This window comes from Lepidochelys olivacea, assembly GCF_965140295.1.
Source record: "Lepidochelys olivacea isolate rLepOli2 genome assembly, chromosome: 6".
In the NCBI taxonomy this organism is placed as follows: domain Eukaryota; kingdom Metazoa; phylum Chordata; order Testudines; family Cheloniidae; genus Lepidochelys; species Lepidochelys olivacea.
Window position 1 is genome coordinate 653,825 of NC_140416.1, and position 5,458 is coordinate 659,282.

The window sequence follows — 5,458 nt, forward strand, 5'->3', positions numbered from 1 at the left end:
GATCTCACAGTCAATTGTTTCCCCGAAACAATCAACGTAATGATCAAGAGTGTGCTTTTGTCCGTTGTGGGGTGTCCCGTCAGACCATTCTTTTTGCTTATGACTGTTGGTGGGGACGTGGTAATTGGCGGTTGTATCATCACTGTTGTGAAAGAATTCCTTGAGGCGGAGTCGGCGGAAGAATTTTTCTAGTTCTCCACGTTAGTATGGTATCAGGTGCTGTGGTGGGGCAGAAGGTCAGTCCCCTTAGGGAGTAAAGGTAACTCAGCTCTAGTTAGGGGCAGTCTTGATAAACTGACAATGTCGGGGTGTCTTTTAGTGGCCCTGTGGTGGGTCCTGGTGCCACGGTCTCTTCCAGAGGTGGTGTTCTGTGGGCTGGAGTTGGCTCCACATTTTGTTTTTGTTGGATGGCTGTTGTCCGGTTTTTTTTTGATAGGTGTTTTGGGTTTCTTGCGTGATTTTCAGGTAAGTTTCCTGGTTGTTTTCTCTTCCAGTGCGTGGGAGCATGGGATGACTTTTTGTTTGAGGTGGGACAGTCCCTTCTGGAGTATGGGGGTGTGCAATAAGTGGTTCCTCAATTTTTCTGCAGAGTTGTTCAGCGCATTTGGAGTGGTATGCCGTGCTCAGAGGGTTATAGCGAGCGAGACCTCTGGAGATGACGTGTTGTTTCTTGCCTTTGCTTAGGAAGCAGACGTTGCTGTATGGTAGAGGTGCAGTTACTGAATCTTTGCATCCTGTTGGTCTGTTAGTTCTGCAATGTTCACATGCAAATACTTTATGTCCTTGCTGGTGCCTGGCCTGCCACACTGACTGCTTGGCTTATTCAAGGCATTTAGTTAATCCTGGATGTCCTTCATGGAGGAGGTTTAGGATTTCTCCTCTCCTTTCGTTTGGAATTACGATGCAATTGTCTTTAACCATGAGCCCATTTGACTTGCTTAACTGTCCATGCACCACAAGGTAGTCTCTGTTCACTTCTTTGGTGGTCTTTAGACGCTTCGGCCAGCCGCCCCTAAAGTAACTTAGAACTTCCTGAAGTGGAGTGTCAGTCGAGGTTGCTTTTCATAGCTGGAGTAGTTTCCTTTCTCACACTGGTCTGTATGTGTCCATAGCATCCATGTATGTCTTTATGTCATCTTCGAGCTCACGAGTAGCTGAGTGCAACACTCAGCTCCGTGACAGGATGTCAGTTACCACCAGATTTTTCTTAGGAACATATCTAGCAATTGGCTTAAATCACATTAAGCTTAGCAGTAGACGTTGGCATCTCAGCAGTGCTTGATCCCGATCTTTTCCATTAAGTGGTTTATGGTCCGTTATCAGTGTAAACAAATTGAGTCCACACAGCTGTCTGTAGAAGTTTTCACGTGCCCATATGCTTCCCACGCACGCCTTCTTGATCTGTGCATATCGTTTTTCTGCTTCTGTGAGTGTGCAAGGGCAAAATGCAAGTGGCTTCCACTCCAAGTTGTTTTAGTGCAACAACACCCCACTTAGGCCACAGCTGATTCCATCTTTCTTTGTCTGCCCCCAAAACTCAATTTGGGGTAGGCGGAAAACACATTTTTCCTTGTTTAGGCTCAGTCCAGACTGACTGATCAGGGTTAGGACTTGGTTGAGGGTTTTGTTGCGGTCCTCCATCGAAGGTTCATACCTCAGAATATTGTGCATGCAGACGACAACTCTGTGTGTGCAGTTTGGCCATCTTTCCTTGGAAAATATCAGGTAATCCCAAAAGATCATCTTAAAAAGCAGACTCTCCCTGAGGGTGCGGTAAATGTAGTCAGTTTAGCTCTTTCTTTGGCCACAGCAGGGGTTCTCAAATGGGGGGTCAGGACCTCTCAGGGGGTCACAAGGTTATTACGTGGGGGGTCGTGAGCTGTCAGCCTCCCCCCAAAACCCGCTTTGCTTCCAGCATTTATAATGGTGTTAAATTTCTAAAAAAGTGTTTTTAATTTATAAGGGGGTGGGGTTGCTGTGTGAAAGGGGTCACCAGTAGAAAACTTTGAGTACCACTGGGCTACTGAAATTTGCCAGAATCCACTCGAGGCGTCCCCCTTGGTGAATACTGTAGCTCCTTTCACTTTGGGGAGGAAATCATCCCCCGTCGGGAGGATAGATTTTGCTCTCACAACTGCTTCATTAAGTCTTTTAAGATCCACACAGATTCATATTTTTCTTTATAACTGGTACCCCAGAGGCACAGCCTGCTGCTGGCTCAAAGATCTGCTAGATTAAGCCAGGCCGCTCCATTCTCTCTAACTCAAGTTCCACTTTATGCAGTAACGGGATAGGAATCCTGTGAGGTGTATGTACACGATATGGTTCAGCATTGTCTCGTAAGGTGATTTGTATGGGGTGTCCTTTTAAAAGTCCAGTGTCACCAACAACGTTCCCTCTAACTTTTCACACCCATGTGCGGAATGAATTTCATTATGTGCACCAATATGGAGGCGATGTGTGACACATCACCTCATTCAGGTTGCGGAGGTGGGGCTGAGGGGTTTGGAGGGTGGGAGGGGGCTCAAGGCTGGGGCAGAGGATTGGGGTGTGAGGGGGATGAAGGCTCTGGCTGGGGGTGCAGACTCTGGGGTGGGGCCAGAGATATAGGGCTTAGGGCTGGGCAGAGGGTTGAGGTGGGAGGGGGGTGAAGACTCCGGCTGGGGGTGCGGGCTCTGGGGTGGGGCCAGGGATGAGGGGGTTGGGCTGCAGTAGGGCTCCTTGGAGCTACTGTGGGAAGAGAGGGCCCCCCCCCACTCTCTCTCCCTGCAGCAGCACCTGCGCTGGCAGGGAGAGGCGCCTCTCCCTGCCACGGCAGGTCCAGGCCAGGCTGGTCAGGGCTGGGGGAGGGGTGCCTGTTCCCCATCCACGGCAGGTTCAGGGCCAGGCTAAGTCGGAGCTGGGGGAGGGGTGCCTGTTCCCCATCCACGGCAGGTTCAGGGCCAGGCTAAGTCGGAGCTGGGGGAGGGGTGCCTGTCCCCCAGCTGCGGCAGGTCTGGGGCTGGACTGGGTCACGGCAGGGCGCTGTGTCAGGTCCGGGCCTCGGGAAGGGGCACCTATCCCCCAGCCACAGCAGATCTGGGGCTGGGCTGGGTCAGGGCGGGGCGCTGTGGCAGGTCCGGGGCTAGGGGAGGGGCACCTGTCCCCCAGTCACAGCAGATCTGGGGCTGGGCTGGGTCAGGGCAGGGCGCCGTGGCAGGTCCGGGGCAGAGGCATCTCTCCCCACTGCAGCCCTGAGCACCCGCACAGCACTTAATAGGCAACTGTGCGGCCACACAGCTTAGAGGGAACGTAGGTCATCAAATATTCCACTGAGGTCTTCCACCTTTCTCACGAGGCTCATCATGGCTGGCAGGCTGCGGCTGAGAAGGCTGTTGGCCAGTGGTCCTTTGATCCCATGTCTTTGTAAGCTGTTTCTGCGGTGAACTGGCCCATGCAGTTCACAATATCTCAGGGCTTGTGAGAGCTGTGACAGGTGACCTCAGGTCTGGGAGGGGTTGAAGGCAAGTCCTTCTGAGATGACTGTGACCGTCAGCTCCTGGGTCAATTTTAACGTCATGAATATTCAGGTTCACCCTCCAGGAAGGCTCTGTATTATCACAAGGGATAGATCCCACAAACAACGGCTTTTAATTGTCTGTAATATGAGTCAACCCCTTTACAACTTTGGCGCAGCAAACAGCTGCAAAATGTCCATATTTTGTGCATGTATCACACCGTGCGCCTCTGGCTGCATATGCATCATCTCCTGGGATCTGACTTTTTCCATACCTTGTGCATGTAGGCTGGAATGTGTCCCTCTTTAGCCTGCCCTAGACGTTCTCTCTCCTTGCCTCGGGGGGCGGGGGGGTCTCATGATAATGACTTTCAGCACTCAAGTGTCTGTTTACAGTTTCTAAGCAAGTTTCAGGTTTGTCAGGTTTGTCAGATTGCTCTACGTTGTTGATAAATTCTATAGTCATTTGCCTGATCACACTTCAGTTCAGTAAGAAATATACTTAAGTGACCAAATAACCAATGTCAGTGAGGTTTATTAATACAGTACTGGGAAAAAAGGTCGACATGACACCAGTCTCCGAAGACCAGTTCCATGCAGCCATGTTACATGCAAGCAGACGGCATGCCCCGCAAGCTACACCCCTAAAGTAGTCTTTTCATACTTGTTGTACCAGCAAAAAAGGTACGGCATACATCATTTACTTAGTCAGCTTTTTGCCTTGCTTGTTTTGGGACCATGGTGTGCCCCAAGCATTCCAGGTTCCCATGCACTGTCTTTGTTTTCAGTACATACATCCCAGGTACTAAGGGGGATGAAGGCATCTCCTGCCCGTGTTGGCAATGCCTTTCCTGTTGTTATGAAGAAATACCCATCTGGCCTGATACTGACAGTTTTCCTATCTATTCCAGACCAGGCTTCCGTCAACTGAAGCAAGGTGTTATGGGATATTTAGCATAAGTGTTCAGGAATATAGTAAAGGTGCAGGCCAATCTAGGCTATATTACTGCTAGGCTTGTGCTTAAAATATACACTTGAATGTTTAAAACAAGTGTACTGTAGGTAGTCATTATCAGCATAATATACGTATACTAGCCAGCGTATAAAAAGTTTTTTTTCTCCTGCTGCTAATAGCTCACCTTAATTGATCACTCTCATTATAGTGTGTATGGCAACCCCCATTTTTTCGTGTTCTCTGTGTGTATATCTAGATCTTCCGACTGTATTTTCCACTGCATGCATCCGATGAAGTGGGTTTTAGCCCATGAAAGCTTATGCTCAAATAAATTTGTTAGTCTCTAAGGTGCCACAAGTCCTCCTGTTCTTTTTGCTGATACAGACTAACACGGCTCCCACTCTGAAACCTGTATCCAGCGTATGTTAGTCAGGAAGCTTTAGCTATTTGATTAGCTGTGGCTAGGGATAATCTCTCTTCAGTTCAGTTGTTGTTGCTGGTTTTATTTGTTATTCCAATAACCAGCCAGTCTCTGATATTTTCATGTGTTGCATTCCCAAAATCACAGTTTTCAGCCAATGCAGGCAGAGCTCTCATAAAACACTCAACATTTTCCTCTGGTTCTTGAATTTTCTGGGGGAAATGATGCTCTTTTGTAAACCACATTTTCCCCGAGGTATAAAGTATGCATCAAACACAGACAGGACCCTTTCAGAGTCATCTTTGTCACTGTCAGCAGATTGAAAGCGATGCTCTGCTTGCTTCCCCATAGCATGAATTAAAGACGACACCCAGATATTTCCAGTTTCTTTCTGGAGTGTGTTTGCAATTCAAAATCTTGTTTCCAGGCTGTCGGTTTGTCAAAGCTGAAGCTCTCTGGGGCATTGAAGAGGGGCATATTGAAAGGCTCCTGTAATCTTTGTTGCTTTGTTTGTTTCTGATCTTAGTTTGCTCCTGGCTCCATATTATGTTCTTCTGTACCAGAGCCGGTCTGGCGAAAGAGCTTC